Source organism: Heptranchias perlo, unplaced genomic scaffold (genome assembly GCF_035084215.1).
Source record: "Heptranchias perlo isolate sHepPer1 unplaced genomic scaffold, sHepPer1.hap1 HAP1_SCAFFOLD_52, whole genome shotgun sequence".
NCBI classification, from domain to species: domain Eukaryota; kingdom Metazoa; phylum Chordata; class Chondrichthyes; order Hexanchiformes; family Hexanchidae; genus Heptranchias; species Heptranchias perlo.
In genome coordinates, this window is record NW_027139537.1 from 7,031,994 (window position 1) to 7,053,654 (window position 21,661).

A 21,661-nucleotide genomic window follows, 5' to 3' on the forward strand; every position below is an offset into this window, starting at 1 on the left:
TACAGTGTGTAAAATGAGAAGGGACAAAAAGTTCATCACACAAAAGAAATTATTAAAGTTTTCCAACTTCCCTCAGTGGCCTTTCATTGTGCAAAATAACGTTATTGGTTAATTAATGGTGATTCAAACAATGATTGTTTTTTCCCCCCACAGAGTTTGAGTAAGTTCATGCGATTAAAAAAAAACAAGAGTTCAAAAGTTGCTCTCCTAACCGGGAATCGAACCTAGGCCGCAGCGGTGAGAGCGCCGAATCCGAACCACGAGGGAGTAAGATTTGGAACATTACCAGATGTAACATGGATTTCCCTTTCTCTGTGATTCATCTTTTGATTCGATTATGCTCCTGATTGCGGATATCCCCGTGATTAAATAGGAAGAAAGTACAATAGGCTCCAGATCAGAAGGCTGCGTATTCAAATCACGTCGGGGTCACACTTGCATTTAGCGCTGGTCGGAGTCTGAATAATTCCGGAATTCATATTGCATTCCCTTTTTCACAATAAACAGAACCCTGCTCTGAATTCTGCCTCACTAGTTCCCCAGTGTTAGTGAGAGAAGCGTCTGATTCACTCATTTATTTATTGCAAGAAACATACACAAACACACTTATGAATTCAAAATCAACCTGCAGCTCCACACGCAAAGAGATAAACACAGCCAGAGAGATAGGCAAACACCGGGAAATAGACAAACCGGTTTCTCAGAGAATTGCCTGTACCTCCACGGTCGAATGGAAGGGCTTTTGTTGTTCGCTTTCGTTCCACACCTTGAAATTCAGGATAATCTGGTTCATGGTTTATTGGACAAGGCATGGGCGCAATGGCCCGAATGGCCTGCTTCTGAGCTGTGTCCTTCCACGATTCGAAACTCAGCCCCTGGGGCGGAGCCAGCAGCTGCCTCGCTGCAATAACAGACCAAATGGAGACATTTCTACAGGTCCGGCTAGCTCAGTCGGTAGAGCATGAGCCTCTTAGTTTCAGGGTCGTGTGTTCGAGTCTCAGGGTCGTGGGTTCGAGCCCCAAGTTGGACGACTTCTGTTTTAAACTTTACACTGCTTTCTCAAGTGAACCCTCCGACTTGCTTGACTGTCAGTGCAAGAGACGAGTCTGTCAGTGCCGCGTCGTGTGCAATGATCACAAGTTTAAAAGGAGCAGAAGGTTATTCGGGGTTCAGATACACAAACGTCTCTGATGAGCCTGAGATTTTGTCAGAGGTTGCTGCCTCTCTGACATCTCTTGCTCTCTGACGAGGCAATTGCTCCGGTTTCAATTTACAAACTGGGTGAGTTGGTGATCGGGTGTAGGAGAGCTGGTTTGTGATCTGAGTTGGCCTGGTCCCAATCTGAGAATGTGGAAGAAAACACGGTAGGAGGTCCCTGTCAAACCAACTGCCCGAACAAAGCTGGCCACAGTCACAGAATCAGAATGGCTACTTCCTGAGGGGGGAGGCCGGTTCATGTGGAAAAGGATCCGGACGAGAATGATCTGATTCATAAGGTTAGGGGAGGGAAATTAGGGAGCTCCTTCGGAACGTTAATTACTTGAAAAAGAAGTATTTTTCCTCTGTAACTTGTGTGGTTTTGATGAATGAAATGTTTGTAAAAAGGCATCCGTGGGGAAGGATTGAGAGCTTTTAGGACTAGAGGGGAAATGAGGAGATTTTTTTCACACAGAGGGTTGTTACGATCTGATAGCCACTCCCTGAAAGGCTGGTGGAAGAAGCTTTCATAGGAACTTTCAAAAGGCAATTGGACAGGTACTTGAAGAGGACTGATTTGCAAGGTTAAGGGGAAAAGGCTGGGTTTTTTGGATTAAATTGGACAGCTCTTTCAAAGAGTAGGCCGGGCAACACGGCCGAATGGCCTCCTTCTGTCCTGCAACAGTCTATGATTCTATTCCATGACTTTAGTGTGGGACAGGAGAGAAGTTGTTTAAAGAGAGGTAAAACTGTCCCAATCAGAGCAGAGAGAGATGACTGGTCAGTTCCCCTCTGTCCAGTATAAGTCACCAGCGGTTTTTTTGTGGTGTAGCGGTTACCAGTTCGCTTTACACGCGAACGGCCCTGCTTTCGATCCTCGGTGGACAATTTATGTTGCAATTGCTGTTTACATTCTATATTAATGACTGAGATGAGGGGACCGAGTGCAATGTATCTAAGTTTGCTAATGATACAAAGGTAGGTGGGAAAGTAAGCGTGAGGAGGACGCAAAGGGAGGTGGACAGGTTAATTGATTGGGTAAGAAGGTGGCAGTGGGAGTATAAGGTGGGAAAATGTGAAATTGTCCACTTTGGTCGGAAGAACAGAAAAGCAGAATAGTTTTTAAAAGGTGAGAGTCCAATAAATGTTGATATTCAGAGGGAGTTGGGTGTCCTTGTAAACAAATCACAGAAATTTAACATGCTGGTACAGCCAGCAATTAGGAAGAAAAATGGTATGTTGGCCTTTTTGAAAGGAGGTTGGAGTATAAGAGTAAGGAAGTCTTGCTGCAATTAAATCGTACTTTGGTGAGAACACACCTGGAGTACTTTGATGTCGTCAACATGGATTTTAGCAAGACTTTTTGACAAGGTCCCAATTGGCAGACTGGCCAAAAAAGCTGTGGAGAATTTTTTTCACCCAGAGGGTGGTTGGGGTCTGTAACTCACTGCGTGAAAAGATGGCAGAGGCAGAAACCCTTGTTATATATAAATAATGCTTGGATATGCACCTGAAGTGGTGTCACCAGCAAGGCGACGGAGCGATTGCTGGAAAGTGGGATGAGGCTGGGTGGCTCATTTTCGGCCGTCAATTTGCGATGATTCTGCAAAAATGACAAGTGCTTTTTGTAAGAGCAAATTCCCTGACCGGGAATCGAAGCCAGGCCGCAGCGGTGAGAGCGCCGAATCCTAACCACGAGACCACCAGGGAAGGCGTGGAAAGTTTCTAAATATATCTGGGAGTGTTTGTATTAGGTACAAATACTATTTATGGTTTAGTGACTCTGTTAGTTGCAAATGTATTTACATGAATTTGTATTATTTATTTATTTATTGGGGTGTATATATTGTAAATCTACTTCTGGCGCTGATAAGAGTCCATATAATTCCGCAATTAATGTTTCATTTGCGTTTTCACAATAACAGGTCTGTCTCACTGGTTCCCCAGTGTCAGGGAGGGAAGTGTCTGATGCCCTCTTTTATTTGATGTTACAAACAGAAGACAAACACTCGTATTCGTTCAAAATCAACCTGAAGGTGGACACACACACAGAGATGAACACAGCCAATGATATTGTCGGAATGTTGGGACTGCTGCACATGCATACCCAGGGGCGAGTTTACTGCAATGATAGACAAGAGCGGTTGAGTTTTTCAGGCCCGGTTAGCTCAGTCGCTAGAGTGTGAGACTCTCAATCTTAGGGGCGTGGGCTCAAGCCTCATGTTGGGCGTATTCTGATTTAAACTTGTGATGTTGCTTTCAGGGGTGACCCCAAGCTCTGACTCCCCCCGACATCCCTTGCAGTGTCACCGCGCACATTGTGGCCGCGCCCGGGCTGATTTCTCTCTCTCTCTCACCCGGGACCGCTGAGTCTGGTGTACCGTGATCACCAACTCACCCAGTTTGTAAATTTAAACCGGAACAGGTGTCTCCCAAAGGGCAAGAGAAGGAGGGAAGGCTGCAACCTCTGACAAAATCTCATTCCCATTAAAGGTTTGTGAAACTGAATCCCTAACACTTTTAAAAGTTTTGACATTCACTGTACAGGACGCGGCACCGAGAGACTCGTCTCTGACACTCACAGTGATGCGTTGGGCTGTTTTCACTCGTAAAACAGCTTTTGTTTATATTGTGATATTGTCTTTGACTCCCTCACCAGCGGAAAGGGTTTGTCTATCTCCCTTTCAAAATCCTAAAAAGCCTTCTATATTCCAGGCAATACAAGTATGTAACCGCTCCTCATAATTTAACCCTTCGAGCCCTGCTAACATTCTGGTAAATCTGGGCTGCGCTCCTTCCAAGGCCAAAAAACCCTTTTGGAGTAAAAGGGAATAAAATTTAAAATGAGCGTCACTGAGGATCACTTTTCTCTCACTCAAAGTTATCTGCTTAATGAAGTAAAATATGCAGCTTACAAAGAATAATGGAACAGCCACTGTCTCCCTTTTTGGCAGGAGAAACAAATCAACCTGGATGTTTGTGGAGACCAAGTTCCAACATAATGTTTCCGCCCGGGATCGAATCGAGGATTTTTCGCGTGTAAAGCAAATGTGATAACCGCTCCACTACAAAAACCGATGGCTCCTTAGTCAACACAATGGGCAACTGAATGCTGTCCTCTCTCTGCTTGTACTTGGAATGTGTTGTTTCAAGTACAGCAAGAGATTCAGACAGTGGCTGCTCCCCCTTTCCTTTAAAAACTCTCAGGGTAGTGGGTTTGAGCCCCACGTTGGGCGAGTACCGTTTTAAACTTTTATTCTGCATCCAACGGTGAGCCCCAGCTCTGACACTTCCCCAACCCCCTCCGTCTCACCGCGCACGATGGGGCCACGCCCGGGCTGAATCTCTCCAATTTGGTTTCCGCCCCAGTCGCAGCATGAAATGGTCCTTATCAAAGTCACAAATGATACCCAATGTGACTACCACCATGATAAACTAACCCTCCTCATCCTTCTCAAATACAATATCTCACCGTGCTGTTATGCTGTTAGACTAGTTTCCTCTCTCTGCTCTTATTTGGAATGTGTTGCTTTTCCGACTGATAACACTTAGTATCATCGTATTATGTTAGTCCACAAGAGGAGATCATTCGGCCCATCGTGCCTGTGCTGGGTCAAACACACGTATTCGTTCAAAATAAGTTCAGGGATGGATTGAGTGCCTTGTTATCAGAAAATTGCCTGAACCCCCACAGTCTGCAGCTTTTCTCCTCGCTATCAACCACACGGCCTATTTTTGTGTCACCCGCAAATTTCTTAATCATGCCCCCTAAGTTTAGGTCCAAATCGTTAATGTATACCACAAAAAGCAAAGGACCAAGTACCGAGCCCTGCGGCACCCCACTGGAAACAGCCTTCCAACCACAAAAACACCCGTCGACCATTACCCTTTGCTTCCTGCCACTGAGCTAATTTTGGATCCAATAAGCCACATTCCCTTGGATCCCATGGGCCTTTACTTTTTCGACCAATCTGCCAAGTGCGAACTTTTCAAAAGCCTTGCTAAAATCGATGTAGACTACATCAATTACTCTACGCTCATCGATCGTCCTTGTCACCTCCTCGAAAGATTCAATCAGGTTAGTCAGACACGACCTCCCCTTAACAAATCCATGCTGACTGTCCTTGATGAGTCCGTGCCTTTCGAAGTGACAGTTCCTCAGAATTGATTCCAATAATTTGAAATGGAGTCCGTCTCCTGCTTGCTGCAATAACAGATAAGGCGATTAAAAAAACCCAGGCTCGGCTCACTCAGTCGGTCGAGCATGAGACTCTTAATCTCAGGGTCGTGGGTTCGAGCCCCACGTTGAGCGAGTATCATTTTAAACTTTTATGTTGCTTTCACTGGCCAACAGTGCAGAAATTATGCAGAATGAAATGAGAGATCGGTCGTCAGCGTGGCCGAGTGGTCTGAGACGCTCCGTTCAGATCGCAGTTTCTTCTCGAGGCGTGGGTTAGAATCCCACTTCTGACATAACGTATTTTTACTAAGACGTGGAAATATTTTATTTGTGGATTGGGCTGCAGCTGATTATTCTGCCAAGTTGATTCAGTCCTCCCACAAAAGCAACTGGCTTTGTCATGGATACGTGACTTGAGAAGTTTCCAACGGTGAAATGTTTGACATATTAATGACCTGGACAAAGAAATAGAACAGCAGTGGGAAACATTTAAAACGGTGATCAATAGAGTCCAGGAGAAATATATCCCACTAAAAAGCAAGAACAGACTAGCCAGAAATGACACACCAGGGGTGAATAAAGAAATAAGGGCAAAATTGAAACTAAAGAAAAAGGCACACACTGGACAATAAAGGGGAGAGGGGAATGTGAAAAGACTGGGAAAGAAGTCTAAAGAACTATTAGAAAGGCAAAAAGGAATATAAAAAAACAAAGAATTCTAGACACATCAACAGCCAAAGAAAGTTTAGGATAGGAATAGGGTCACGAAGGGATACACACGACAAACTCACAGGCAATGACAGCGAAATGGCAGAAATATTAAATAATCACTTTGCTTCAGTATTTACCAGGGAGACTGGTATTGTGGGCGTGAGAGTAGAAGAAGAGATCAAACATTATGTAAAGACATTTAAGATGGAAAGGGGGGAGATAATGGATAAGCTAATCAAACTTAGAGAGGAAATTTCCTGTTCGGAGCCTAACCAGAGTTTCAAACCGCTCAGCCACGCTAATTTCCGTATTACTGTTCAGGAGCTCATTTCACAGGGACACGATTACTGTGCTCCATTTCGGGAGGCTCAGTGAAAGGCACAAATTGACCTATTAATTGAATCATAGAATAAGACAGCGCCATTCGGATGCCATTCGGCCCATCGTGCCTGTGCCAGCTCTCTGAAAGTGCTGTCCAGTTCGTCCCACTCGCCTGCTGTTTCCCCATAGACCAGAAAAAGTTTCCATCCAAGCGTTTATCCAATTCCCTTTTGAAAACTGTGAGTTAAGAAAAACAATATTGAAAGGGGTGCTGGGGCCTCTGCAGCGTCGATGTAGAGTGTGTGATGATTGAAGTTATCAAGATGGTTGCTTTACACATGGTATGTTGTGCAATCATCCTGAAATATCTTCAATATCCAATACAAATTGAATTGCAAACCTGACGGACAAACACTGGAAAACAAGTCACGAGTGAATGCAAATCATCTGGGACCCGTTTTCAGCCTCGCGGCACTTCAAATAAAGTGAAATAACTTTGCATTGAAAAGATTTGGAACTTGCATCTTTGCCTTTATCTGTTCCATTTCTTAAAGTTGCTGGCGTCTGATGATGTACACGCCTCTGCTCCCTCTATTGAACAAGAAAGGAGGTGTTTGACGTGGACGGGACCTGTTGGTTATGAGCTCATCCTTTGCATTGAGTGGGTTCGCGTTCTATAAACGTCAACTTTAGCCCAGCGGTGAACCTCGCAGCAAACAAGTTCGTCACCGTCTCACCGCGGGCGCTGACTGCCATGTTTATTGTTATTTCTTTCAGACCTAAATAAATAGTAACCGTGATTTTAAATTTGCGCTAAGTGATTTTTAGGTCGTCGCCTTTCAATGTTTCAAAGGCGACTCCTAATTTATGATAGTCCGGCCATTTCACCAGCCGTGTTGAAAACAAAACATGTCTCTGCTTTTCGCGTCTTTTTTCTAAAGGCAAAAAATATATTTCCCGTGACCTCTGAAGGATGGACAAGTACATTTCAGAAAGCTGAAGCAAGTTCACCGAGCTTAAATCGTCTGACCACGTTAAAGGCGCTATGCACAGATATATATATATATATGTATATATATATTTATGCATGTAGTTGCTGTCTGTTTCTGTGGTTGTCTTTTTTCTGTGTGTGTCCATCTGCAGGTCGATTGTGAATCAACACCAGTGTTCGTGTCAGTTTGTTGCATGAAATAAATGAGGTTATCAGGCGCTCCCCTCCCTGCCACTGGGTAGGTACTGAGTCAGGGTTTAGACCCAACTTCTGTTTTTTTTGTGAAACAGCAATTAAAATCTTCATTCGGGAATTATCCAGTCTCATGTGAGTGGTGAAAGAAACAGTGACCCCGATGTGATGTGAACACGCAGACTTTTGATCTGGAGTCAGACCTTTGCGCCACGCACTCTGAAGACAGGGTCCTGGATGTTATTATGCATATGAATGTTTCTCAAACACCGTTTCATTTATTGGTTGAATAGATAGGGCTTATCAAATCTCCGCCAGGTCCCACCGGGTGTGAGACAGTATTGGAAGCAGCCTTCACCCCCAATATCACGCTGGCTTTCATCGCCTGCTCCCAGCGGACTTCAACAACAGGGCTGGGAGATATGGACTTTGTTCACATTGAATCAGCTGTGTGAATCATTAAATATTTACTCATTGTTAATGGGAGCAACGTTTCAAAATGTTTTTCGCCGGTTTTGGACCGGGGACTTCTCGCGTGTTATGTGAACATGATAACCACTACACTCCGGAAACCTAACACCTGATACGCCGTGTTCGGGACAGAACCCCTCAGCCAAACTAATTTCCTTATTACTGTCCAGGAGCTCATTTCACAGGGATACATTCACTGCGCTGTATTTAGGAAGGCTGCAGAGAAGGATCGGTGGTGATGGTCAGGCAGGGAATCCCAGAGCATCGCGCCAACACAAACATTTCACTGTTTTTTTTCATGTGCCTGATATCCGACGGCAGTGTAAATTATGGCGAATCAGGCATGCTCAGATCACATTGTTCACAGAGTGTTTTCTTGCAGCCAAATCACACATTAGAAAACTTGAAAAGAGATTCGGAGATCGGAGTCATATAAAGTGCTCCCAGTTACTGCAGATCAGGAATTAAAACCTGACACCGGCTTGAGGGCTTCCAGAATGAGGCAATGAATCCGAAAGTGGGAAAAAAAGATGCAACTTTCGTCTCTGGGTGGGCTCGAACTACCAACTTTTCGGTTAATTACCGAAAGCGCTGACCGATTGCGCCACAGAGACCATGCGGTTCTTTTTCTTGCAAGATACACTAAAGCAGCGTGTCACCGAGCCAAAGTTACATGTTGCAGCCACAGAAATGAAATTGACCACGATCAGTGTTACTTTCCCAGAAATAAAGGATGGGACATTGTTTGTGGAAACATGGAAACGGTCTGGTCTCGCTCACAGCATCGATATCACCGCCAACCAGCTCTCCTGCAACCGGCGCGCCCACCGGTGCTTTGTCTGTTACTGAGTAGCACTGTGGGAGAACCTTCGTCACACTGACTGCAGCGGTTCAAGGAGGCGGCTCACCACCACCTTCTCAAGGGCAATTAGAGATGGGCAATAAATGCCGGCCTCGCCAGCGACGCCCACATCCCATGAACAAATAAAGAAAAATCATTCTGAGCGTCCGGACGCTGATGTCAGGTTTTGATCGTTGATGTCAGGTTTTGATCCCTGATCTGCAGTAACTGGGAGCGCTTTAAATGGCTCCGACCTCTTAATTTCACCCACAACATCAGAGTAACTGTTCCAGGGGGACATGCCGACTCAGCTGCGTCTTGGCCGCCTGTCTGGTCAGTCTTTTATTCGCCTCCAATTCCGTTTCCCAAAGCGTATCTATAGATTCACAAAGCTGTTTGTCATTTCGGTTCCTTTCGATTTGTCCAGCTCCCGACTGGCAATAATTTGCAAACCTGGTTGCAAACCTCCGCCTTGCATCGTGTCCAGGGATGGGTTATGTGGAGAGACTGGACAATCTGGGATTGTTCTCCTTCGAGCAAAAAAATGTTAAGGGGAGATTTAATGGAGGTATTCAAAATTATGAGGGGATTTTGATAGAATGGATGGGGAGAAGCTGTTTCCATTGGCAGGAGGGTCGATAACCAGAGGACACAGCCTGCATTTGTCTAGCGCCTTTAACGTAGTAAAACGTCACAAGGTGCTTCACGGGCGCGTTATTAAACAAAATTTGACACGAAGCCACATAAGGAGATATTGGGACAGGTGACCAAAAGCTTAGTCGAAGAGGTAGGTTTTAAGGTATGTGTTAAAGGAGAGAGAGGCGGAGAGGTTTAAGGAGGCATTTCCAGAGCTTAGGTAGCTGAAGGCACAGCCGCCAATGGTGGAGCGATTTAAATCGGGGATGCGCAAGAGGCCAGAATTGGAGGAGCACAGAGATTTTTTTTATTCGTTCATGGGATGTGGGTGTCGCTGGCAAGGCCAGAATTTATTGCCCAAACCTAATTGCCCTTGAGAAGGTGGTGGTGAGCCGTCTTCTTGAACCGATGCAGTCCGTGTGGTGAAGGTTCTCCCTCAGTGTTGTTAGGTAGGGCGTTCCAGGATCCAACGGCGATGAAGGAACGGCCGATATATTTCCAAGTCGGGATGGTGTGTGACTTGGAGGGGAACGTGCAGGTGGTGTTATTCCCATGTACTTGCTGCCTTTGTCCTTCTAGGTGGTTGAGGTCACGGGTTTGTGAGGTGCTGTGCAAGAAGGCAATCGAGTAACAAGTCGAGCAATGTATTCCGCTCAATCATTGATCATTCCATTCAGATCTTCTGCTTTTCAGCTGCACTTCCCCCCAAACATTGCAATTAATTTTGCTCAGTATTTGTTTCGCTTGTTTAACATTTTGTTCTCCGGCTTTGCCAGATTAATATTTCATTTCAATTATCAATGACAGGGAGCAATGAACAATGAACTAGTGAGCAAAGTTTCGTTTATCATTAAAACGCACTGATTCCGAAATTATCCAGGCTGATATGAATAGTATAAGAAGTAGTGATTTCGACATGATTTAAATACGCAGCCTTCAGAATCCAGAGTCAGACGCGCTACCGTTTCACCACGAGGTCTACTGATGGCATAGATTATATATATATATATATATATATATATATATTATATATACTTATTATATACTTAAATATATATGTTTGATGCAGTGTTCCCTTGTGGTTGGGAATAGTTCATTGCACAAAAATAATTCAAGTCTGTGAGACATTTAATGTTTTTTTAATCGCCATTAATACGTTCTGTTGCACACTGAAGGAAATGCTAACTTGTTTGCCAAGTGACAATTAAAACGTCAATAAATCTTTGTGTTTTGTATGTCATGAACTTTTATCCCTTCCCGTTTTACATACTGTATTTTAGGAGTCTGCTTAAAAGTGTTTAGTGCTTATTATACCAGGAATCTGGTGTAGCCGTTGTTAAATTTAAAAAGGTTTGTAGCCCCTTTCATGCATGAACAAACTCGACCCTGAAGGTTTATGGGGAGCAAGTCCCAACAACATGCTTCCCTCCGAGGTCAAATCGGGGACTTTCTGCGTGTAACTGGTGAACATGATAACCGCTGCACTATGGAAATGAGAAACTTTTCGTTCTGAGCTCTGAAGGAAGTGTCTCGGGAAAACATGAACTGTTGACTCTCTTTGCACTGACTCTTTTCACGAATATTTCATCGATCGAAACTCTCCAATTCACAGGGAAAAAATGTCAAAGTCATTAAACTCCCGAATTAGCCCCAAAATCTATCAATCTCAGTTTTGAAATTTTCAATTGACCCCCAGCCTCAACTGCTTTTTGAGGGAGAGAGTTCCAGAATTCCACTCCCCTTTGTGTGAAGAAGTGCTTCCTGACATCAACCCTGAACGGCCCAGCTCTAATTTTAAGGTTATGCCCCCTTGTTCTGGACTCTCCCCACCAGAGGAAATAGTCTCTATCTGCCCTGTCAAATCCTTTAATAATCCAAACACCTCAATTAGGTCACCCCTTAATATTCTGCACTCAAGGGAATGCAAGTCTGGTCTTTGCAACCTGTCCTCATAATTGCTTCTCAAGGATAGCCAACAAAAAGGGTTTTACGACGGCTGGCTCTTGAATGCGTTAACTTTTGTCAACGGGCTCGTTGGTCTAGGGGTATGATTCTCGCTTCGGGGTTGTCTATCCAAATATGTGAGAGGTCCCGGGTTCAAATCCCGGACGAGCCCTTATTTTACTTTTCAACTTCCAAAGACAGAAAAGTACCCAAATCACCCCACATGAGTGAAACAATTCCAATGTTTCATACTATTACTAAACACAACTGCCCAACGTGGTTCTGATGAAAGGTCATTGATCTGAAACATTAACTCTGTTACTTTCTCCACAGATTCTGCCTGACCTGCTGAGGGTTTCCAGAATTTTCGATGTCATCAGAGTATCACTTCCCTCATCACCTAACTACACTCCTCCACTAGATGTCGCCTTGTGGTGCAAGCAGGCTCCTTCCGCACAGCCAGGTGTTCTGCTTTAGGCATTAATTATAACTATAACTTTTGAACTTGTTTGTTAAAACATATGGCCTTGCCCATTGACCAGAGAGCAGAATGGTGTTTATCTCTCACCAGTGCAGCCCTTTCCCGCTGCGTCAGCTTGGAATGATACGTAGCAATCATACATATCTCACACCTCTCCTGCTTCCCTGTGACGCTGGTAAGACGAATAGCACACAATGCTGTCTGACACACATACACACCAGCTCTGAATGATTTAAAGGCCTTGTTATGATTGTCAGAGAATTGTTTATATCAAAAGGATAATTAAACTTATGAGTATTATGATATCTGCTCCGATCCAAGAGTTTCTGGACTTCAGAATCTACTCGTCTCTATATTAAACATATGCATGCATATAAAATGAAGCAAATCTGTCTTATGATTGTAGTTTCATTCTCCCAACAGAGATTTATACTTCCTTACTTAAGAGGCAAAAGGTAAAGGTTAATATTAATTCAATATAAAGACTAACTCTTTCCTTATAATACAGATACCCCAAACTAATATAACACCTCAAACTGATAGAGCTTCTCAAATTAAAACAGTACCTCAAACTAATACGGTACCTCAAGCAAATACAATACCTGAAACGGATAGAGAATCTGAAACTAATATAATACCTCAAGCTCATACATCATCTCAAACGAATAAAGTACGTCAAACTAATACAGTACCTCAATCAAATACAACACCTTAAACTAATACAGTACCTCAAACCGATACAGAACCTGAAACATAAATTAATACCTCAAACTAATACAGTACCTCAATCTAATACAGTATCTCAAAGCAATAAAGTACCTCAAACAAATACAAAACTTAATCCAATACAGCACCTCAAACTGATGCAGAATCTGAAATTAATATTTTTTTTATTCGTGAATGGGATGTGGGTGTCGCTGGCGAGGCCGGTATTTATTGCCCATCCCTAATTACCCTGGAGAAGGTGGTGGTGAGCCGCCTTGTTGAACCGCTGCAATCCGTGTGACGAAGGCTCTCCCGCAGTGCTAATAAGTAACAGACAAAGCAGCGATTAGCGCGCAGGTTGCAGGAGAGCTGGTTGGCGGTGATATCGATGCTGTGAGCGAGATCAGACCGTTTCCATGTTTCCACAAACAATGTTCCTTCCTTTATTTCTGGAAAAGTAACACTGATAATGGACAACTACATTTCTGTGGCTGCAACATGAAACTTTGGCCAGGTGACACGCTGCTTTCGTGTATCTTGCAAGAAACCACACCGGTTGGTCTCTGTGGCGCAATCGGTTAGCGCGTTCGGCTGTTAACCGTAAAGGCTGATGTTTCGAGCAAGAAAACACTCAATGAACAATATCATCTGAGCATGCCATTCGCAATAGTTTAAACTGCGGTCGGATAACAGGTACATGAAAAAAAAACAGTGAAATGTTTGTGTGGGCGCGATGCTCTGGGATTCCCTGCCTGACCATCGCTACCTGTCCTTCTCTGCAGCCTTCCGAAATACAGCGCAGTAAATGTATCCCTGTGAAATGAGCTCCTGGACAGTAATACGGAAATTAGTTTCGCTGAGGGGTTATATCCATATCACAGAGCTTGAAGCATCAGTATTCCGTAGTATAGTGGTTATCACGTTTGCCGAGCAGGCGAAAGGTCCCCGGTTCGGAACTGGGCGGGCGCATTTTGTAAACCTTGTCCCCATTAAAAATGATTAAATATTTAACGATTCACATTGCTGAATGATGTGAACAAAATCCATATCTCCCAGCCCTGTTCATGCAGTCCGCTGGGAGCAGGCGATGAAAGCCAGCGTGATATTGGGGGTGAAGGCTGCTTCCAAGACTGTCTCACACCCGGTGGGATCTGGCGGAGATTTGATAAGCCCTATCTATTTAACCAATAGATGAAACGGTGTTTGAGAAACATTCAAAAAATATAATAACATCCAGGATCCTGTCTTCAGAGCGCGTGGCGCAAAGTTCTGACTCCAGATCAATAGGCTGCGTGTTCACATCACATCGGGGTCACTGTTTCTTTCACCGCACACATGAGACTGGATAATTCCCGAATGAAGGTTTCAATTGCTTTTTCACACAAAACAAAACAGAAGTTTGGTCGAAACCCTGACTCAGTACCTACCCAGTGGCAGGGAGGGGAGCGCCTGACACCCTCATTTATTTCATGCAACAAACTGACACGAATACTGGTATTGATTCAAAATCGACCTGCAGATGGACACACACAGAAAAAAGACAGCCACAGAAACAGACAGCAACTACTTGTATATATATATATATATATATATATCTGTATATATCGCCTTTAACGTGGTCAGACGATTTAAGCTCGGTGAACTTGCTTCTGCTTTCTGAACTGTACTTGTCCATCCTTCAGAGGTCACGGGAAATATATTTTTTGCCTTTCGAAAAAAGCCGCGAAAAGCAGAGACATGTTTTGTTTTCAACACGGCTGGTGAAATGGCCGGACTATCATAAATTAGGGGTCGCCTTTGAAACACTGAAAGGAGACTACCTAAAAATCATTGAGTGCAAATTTAAAATCACGGTCACTATTTATTTAGGTCTGAAAGAAATAACAATAAACATGGCATGATGTGGAGATGCCGGTGATGGAGTGGGGTTGACAATTGTAAACAATTGTACAACACCAAGTTATAGTCCAGCAATTTTATTTTAAATTCACAAGCTTTCGGAGGCTTCCTCCTTCCTCAGGTGAACGTTTGTTGGAAACGTTTGTCATTTCCAACAAACGTTCACCTGAGGAAGGAGGAAGCCTCCGAAAGCTTGTGAATTTAAAATAAAATTGCTGGACTATAACTTGGTGTTGTAAAATTGTTTACAATAAACATGGCAGTCAGCGTCCGCGGTGAGACGGTGTCGAACTTGTTTGCTGCGAAGTTCACCGCTGGGCTAAAGTTGAAGGACGCGAACCCACTCAATGTAAAGAATGAGCTCAGAACCAACAGGTCCCGTCAACGTCAAACACCTCCTTTCTTGTTCAATGGAGGGAGCAGAGGCGTGTTCATCATCAGACGCCAGCAACTTTCAGAAATGGAACAGATAAAGGCACAGATGCAAGTTCCAAATCTTTTCAATGCAAAGTTATTTCACTTTATTTAAAGTGCGGTGAGGCTGAAAACGGGTCCCAGATGATTTGCGTTCACTCGTGACTTGTTTTCCAGTGTTTGTCCGTCAGATTTGCAATTCAATTTGTATTGGATATTGAAGATATTTCAGGATGATTGCACAACATACCATGTGTAAATCAACCATCTTGATAACTTCAATCATCACACACTCTACATCGACTCTGCAGAGGCCCCAGCACCCCTTTCAATATTGTTTTTCTTAACTCACAGTTTTCAAAAGGGAATTGGATAAACGCTTGAATGGAAACTTTTTCAGGGCAATGGGGAAACAGCAGGCGAGTGGGACGAACTGGACAGCACTTTCAGAGAGCTGGTACAGGTACGATGGGCCGAATGGCATCCGAATGGCGCTGTCCCATTCTATGATTCTATTAATAGGTCAATTTCCACCTGTCACTGAGCCTCTCGAAATGGAGCGCAGTAATCGTGTCCCTGTGAACTGAGCTCCTGAACAGTAATACGGAAATTAGCGTGGCTGAGCGGTTTGAAACTGTCGTTCGGCTCCTAACAGGAAATTTCCTCTCTAGCTTTGATTAGTTTATGAATTATCTCCCCCCTTTCGATCTTAAATCTCTTTATATTTTTTTGATCTCTTCTTCTCCTGTCATGCCCACAATATTAGTCTCCCTGGTAAATACTGGAGCAAAGTGATTATTTAATATTTCTGCCATTTCGCTGTCATTGCCTGTGAGTTTGTCATGTGCATCCCTTAGTGGCCCTATTCCAATCCTAAATTTTCTTTGGCTGTTGATGTGTCCAGAATACTTCGCTTTTTTGATATTCCTTTTTGCCTTTCCAATAGTTCTTTAGACTTCTTTCCCAGTCTTTTCACATTCCCCTCTCTCCTTTATTGTCTCGTGTGTGCCTTTTTCTTTAGTTTCAATTTTGTCCTTATTTCTTTATTCATCCCTGTTGTATCATTTCTGGCTAGTTTTTTCTTGCTTTGTCGTGGGATATATTTCTCCTGGACTCTATCGATCATCGTTTTAAATGTTTCCCACTGCTGTTCTATTTCTTTGTCCCGGTCATTAATATGTCAAACATTTCACCATTCAAAACTTCTCAAGTCACATATGCATGACAAAGCCAGTTGCTTTTGTGGGAGGAGCAAATCAACTTGGCAGAAACATCAGCTGCAGCCCAATCCACAAATAAAATATTTCCACGTCTTGGTAAAAATGAGCAATGTCAGAAGTGGGATTCGAACCCACGCCTGCAGAAGAGACTGCGACCTGAGCGCAGCGCCTTAGACCGCTCGGCCATTCTGACTACCAATACCATGCTTTATTCTGCATTATTTCTGCACTGTTGGCCAGTGATAGCAGCATGAAACTTAAAAATGGTCCTCGCTGAACGTGGGGCTCGAACCCACGATCCTGAGATTAACAGTGTCATGTTCTACCAACTGAGCTAGCCAGGCCTCAGTACTAATAACCGCCTTATCTGTTATTGCAGCAAGCAGGAGAAAGACTCCATTTCAAATGAGGGACAGGATCAACTGTCACTTCGAAAGGCACGGACCTATCAAGGGCAGTCAGCATGGATTTGTTGAGGGGAGGTCGTGTCCAACTCACCTGATTGAATTTTTCGAGGAGATGACAAGGAGGATCGATGAGGGTGGCGCAATTGATGTAGTCTACATGGATTGTAGCAAGGCTTTTGAAAAATTCCCACATGGCAGATTGGTCGAAAAAGTAAAGGCCCATGGGATCCAAGGGAATGTAGCTTATTGGATCCAAAATTAGCTGAGTGGTAGAAAGCAAAGGGTAATGGTCAACGGGTGTTTTTGCGGCTGGAAGGCTGTTTCCAGTGGGGTGTCGCAGGGCTCGGTACTTGGTCCTTTGCTTTTTGTGGTGTACATTAACGATTTGGAGTTAAGCGGAGGGGGCATGATTGAGAAATTTGCGGTTGACATAAAAATAGGCCGTGTGGTTGATAGCGAGGAGGAAAGCTGTGGACTGTGGGGGTTCAGGCAATTTTCTGATAAAAAAAACACGCAATCTGTCTCTGAACTTATTTTGAACGAATACGTGTGTTTGACCCGGCACAGGCACGATGGGCCGAATGATCTCCTCTTGTGGACTAACATAATACGATGATACTAAGTGTTGTCAGATGGAAAAGCAACACATTCCAAATAAGAGCAGAGAGAGGAAACTCGTCTAACAGCATAACAGCACGGTGAGATATTGTATTTGAGAAGGATGAGGAGGGATAGTTTATCATGGTTGGAGTCACATAGGGCATCATTTGTGACTTTGATAAGGACCATTTCATGCTGCGACAGGGGCGGAAACCGAAATGGAGAGATTCAGCCCGGGCGCGGCCCCATCGTGTGCGGTGAGACGGAGGGGGGCGGGTGGAAGCAGCATAAAAGTTTAAAACGGTACTCGCCCAACGTGGGGCTCAAACCCACTACCCTGAGAGTTTTTAAAGTTAAGGGGGAGCAGCCACTGTCTGTGTCTCCAGCTGCAATGGAAAGAACACATTCCAAGTCCGAGCAGAGAGAGCACACCATTCAGCTACCAATTGTGTTACATACCATGCCATCGGTTTCCGTAGTGTAGTGGTTATCACGTTCGCTTTACACGCGAAAGGTCCCCAGTTCGATCCCGGGCGGAAACATTATGTTTGAACTTGGTCTCCACAAACAGACAGATCGATTTTCTTCTCCTGCCAAAAAGGGAGACAGTGGCTGTTGCCGTATTCTTTGTCACCTGCATATTTTACTTCATTAAACAGAAAATTTTGAGTGAGAGAAAACTGATCCACAGTGACGCTCTTTTCAAGTTTTATTCCCTTCTCATCTGGAAGGATATATTGGCTTTGGACAGAGTGGCTTTTGAAAGGAGTTAGTCCGGTGGGATGGACAAACCTTTTCCAATGGTGGGGGACAAGGGAATACGAACCAACCATCCACCAAGTTCTCCCGAATTCTCCGGTTCAATGGGAAACCGGCCAACAAAAGCCCTTTCATTGACCGTGGAGGTTCAGACAATTTTCTGATAACAAAGCGCTCAATCTATTTCTCTTGTCTATTTCCCTATGTTTCCGGATACTGTCTGCATCTCTGCCCTGTGTTTATCTCACTGTGTGTCCACCTGCAGGGTGGTTTTTGAACGAAGATGTGTGTTTGTCTTCTGTTATTTGCATTAAATAAATGAGGTCATCAGGTGCTTCCCTCCCGGCTCGAGGCAGACTTTCGAGCAGGGTTCTGTTCATTGTGAAGACGCAAAGAAAACTTGAATTGCAGAATTGTTTAAACCGGCTCTCAGGGAAAAAACTGTGACCCCGACGTGATTTGAACACGCAACCTTCTGATCTGGAGTCAGACGCGCTACCGTTGCTCTACGATGCCTGGGTGTTTTAATGGATGATTGTTTCTATCAATGTTTGTAAAGCACCGCTTTTGAGCTCCAAGATTGGTCGAATGGGTTGGCTTTCAAATCCCCGCCCACTCCCACCGGATGTCAGGCAGCATCAGAAGCATCCTTCACCTGTCAGGGGCAGCATGGCGCTCGCTTCCATCGCCTGCTGTCAGCGGACTGCAGCAAATCCAATTACATTCATCCTGCGCCCAGAATTATCACATCACAGGAAAAGGATGTGGGAAACTGCTCAAGATACATAACAGGAGGGGGTCTTCTGAAAAACACTTAGACTTTCGGTGTTTCGATTTCGATTAGAACTGCAAAAAAGAACGTGTGAAAAAAGAAACTATGGTGTGAAGTTTATCAAAAAAGTGAATGTTTGTAAGCGGATTTCTCCCGTTACTGTTGCAACTATGGGTTGTTAATCCATCAACAATAACTTCCGCTTGATTTTAGCTCGAGTGGTTACAAAATAGCAAGTTTAATAGATTGACTTCCAAAAGAGTTCCACCACAGCTGCCTTCAACATTACATTCAACAGTATTATTATTATAATATAACTGTCTACAGATTACATTAATGACAAGCAATCAACACAACCTGACCTGTCTGCGAATCCAGGTATATCAGACATGATCTTTGCGGACTGCCTGTGGCAATGGACTTCTGATTGTCCCCTACTGAGAGCCCTAACATTTGACAAGGGAGCATGCCCTAACTTTATACAATTCGGCTGAATTGTTCCGTACGTAAGCACCACTGATCTTAAATCATGGTCGTAAACCATCCCACTTTTCTGACTCTCAGGAAGCACCAAGGATTGTTTCATGTCTTAGTGTTTATTTAGCCTTTCTCTGTCATCACGTTTTATGTGCTTATACTAGGTTCGCACAACCTGGAGTTCAGGTGTCCAGGACACCCAAGTTGCTCTGGACATCAATATTTAATAGTTTCTCACCATTTCAAAAATATTCTGTTTTTCTGATCTTCCTACCAAAGTGAATAACCTCACATTTCCCCACATTATACTCCATCTGTCACCTTCTTACGCACACATTAACCTGTCTATATCCCTTTGCAGACTCTTTGTTTCCTCCTCACAGCTTACTTTCCCATCTAGCTTTGAATCATTAGCAAACTTGGATATATCACACTCGATCCCTTCATCAAGTCTTTAAAGTCTTCCACAGGCATATAAAAATAAACGGTGAGTAAGCGGAGGGGTAAGACCGATTAGGGACCAAAAAGGAGATCTACGCATGAAGGCATGGCTGAGGTACTGAATGAGTATTTTGCATCTGTCTTTATCGAGGAAGAAAATACTGCCCAAATCACTGTAAAAGGGGAGGTAGTTGAGATACTGGATAGGGTGAAAATTGATCAAGAGGAGATACCAGAAAGGCTGGCTGTACTTAAATTCACCTGGTCCGAATGGGATGCATCCGAGGTTGCTGAGGGAAATAAGGGTTTAAATTGCAGAGGTCCTGGCCATAATCTTTCAATCCTCCTTAGATACAAGGTTTGGTGCCAGAGAACTGGAGAATTGCAGATGTTACACCCTTGTTCAAAAAAGGGTGTAAGGATAAACGCAGCAACTACTGGCCAGTCAGTTTAACCACGATGGTGGGAAGCTTTTAGAAATGATAATCTGGGACAAAATTAATAGTCATTTGGACAAGTGTGGATTGATAATAGAAAGCCACTGTGGATTTGTTAGAGGCAAATCATGATTGAGTTTTGTGATGAGTTAACAGAGAGGGCTGATGAGGGCAATGTGGTTGATGTTGTGTATATGGCCTTTCAAAAGGCGTTTGATAAAGTGCCACAAAATTGGCTTGTCAAAAGGGGCGATAGTGGCTGCTTCCTTATTCTTTAAAAGCGCTTTCTTTTATTTCACTCAACAGATAACTTTGAGTGAGCGAAAACTGATCCACAGTGACGCTTATTTCAAGTTTATCCCCTTTGAATCTGAAAGGATATATTGGCCTTGGAAGGAGTGCAGCACAGATTCACCAGATTGTTACCAGGGTGCAATGTGTTAAATTATGAGAAGATGTTATATAAACTAGACTTAAAGTCACACAAGTCACACTGCAAAATGTTTTCATTTTTGATACATACATTAATGAGCTGGACTTGGGTATACAGGTTATAATTTCAAACTTTGCAGATGACACGAAACTCGGGAATTTAGTAAACATTGTGGTGGATAGTATCAGACTTCAGGAGGACATAGACAGCCTGGTAAATGGACTTTATTAATAGAGGCATATCGTATAAAAGCAACAAAGTTATGCAAAACGTTTATAAAACACTGGTTAGGCTGCAGCTGGAGTATTGCGTTCAATTCTGGGCACCACACTTTAGGAAAGATGTCAAGGCCTTTGAGAGGGTGCAGAGGAGATTTACTAGAATGGGAACAGGGATGAGGGACTTCAATTAAGTGGCGAGAATGGAGAATCTGTGATTATCCCCTTAGAGCAGAGAAGGTGAAGGGGAGATTTGATCGAGGTGTTCAAAATTATGAAAGGTTTTGATAGAGCAAATAAGGAGAAACTGTTTCAAGTCTCTGAGATGATTCTATTAATTACCATTAATAAACCCACAACTTTCTGTTTCGCAATGAACGAAATGCTAACAAGTTTGCCGGGTGACTGTCGAAACTACGCTAACTTTTCTGACTTTCATCCCTTCTCATTTTACGCACTTTATTTTAGGAGTCTGCTTAAATGTGTTCAGTGGTGATGAGACCAGGAATCTGGTGCAGCCGTTATTGAATGTGAAAGGATTGTTGCCCAATTACACGAGCGAAAGCTCGCGCCTGGAAGTTTGTGAAGAGCAAGGACCAGCAAATTGTTTCTGACCCGGGATTAAACCGGGAGTTTTTCGCGTGTGAGGCCAACATGATAACCATTACACCCCGAAAACATCTATTTAATCCAGCCCAGGTCAGATGGAAGTATTAAGGGAGAAAGTGAACTGCTGACTCCCACTTCTGGGGGATATCCCAAAGCGCTTCATGGAGTTGAAATCAAAAACATAGAATCATAGAATCACAGGAGGCCATTCGGCCCATCGTGCCTGTGCCAGCTCTTTAAAATAAATGGTGCAATTTTAAAGGGGGTGCAGGAACAGGTACACCTGGCGGTATACGTACACAAAT

General features: G+C 43.7%; 6 non-coding genes across 6 annotated transcripts; 4 read left to right on the plus strand and 2 right to left on the minus strand.

The window, feature by feature from the left end:
- Nucleotides 1–936: 936 nt before the first annotated feature.
- trnak-cuu (transfer RNA lysine (anticodon CUU)) lies at nucleotides 937–1,030 on the plus strand. The gene is made up of 2 exons: nucleotides 937–973; nucleotides 994–1,030. It is a non-coding gene; the product is annotated as a tRNA-Lys (tRNA).
- A 4,406-nt stretch (nucleotides 1,031–5,436) lies between these two features.
- On the plus strand, nucleotides 5,437–5,509 carry trnak-cuu (transfer RNA lysine (anticodon CUU)). Its single transcript has one exon. It is a non-coding gene; the product is annotated as a tRNA-Lys (tRNA).
- Nucleotides 5,510–8,603: 3,094 nt separating this feature from the next.
- trnan-auu (transfer RNA asparagine (anticodon AUU)) lies at nucleotides 8,604–8,677 on the minus strand. The gene has a single exon. It is a non-coding gene; the product is annotated as a tRNA-Asn (tRNA).
- Nucleotides 8,678–11,568: 2,891 nt separating this feature from the next.
- On the plus strand, nucleotides 11,569–11,656 carry trnap-cgg (transfer RNA proline (anticodon CGG)). Its single transcript is given in 2 exon segments — nucleotides 11,569–11,604; nucleotides 11,621–11,656. It is a non-coding gene; the product is annotated as a tRNA-Pro (tRNA).
- A 4,657-nt stretch (nucleotides 11,657–16,313) lies between these two features.
- trnal-cag (transfer RNA leucine (anticodon CAG)) lies at nucleotides 16,314–16,396 on the minus strand. The gene has a single exon. It is a non-coding gene; the product is annotated as a tRNA-Leu (tRNA).
- A 1,283-nt stretch (nucleotides 16,397–17,679) lies between these two features.
- Nucleotides 17,680–17,752, plus strand: trnav-uac (transfer RNA valine (anticodon UAC)). The gene has a single exon. It is a non-coding gene; the product is annotated as a tRNA-Val (tRNA).
- The last annotated feature ends 3,909 nt before the right edge of the window (nucleotides 17,753–21,661 follow it).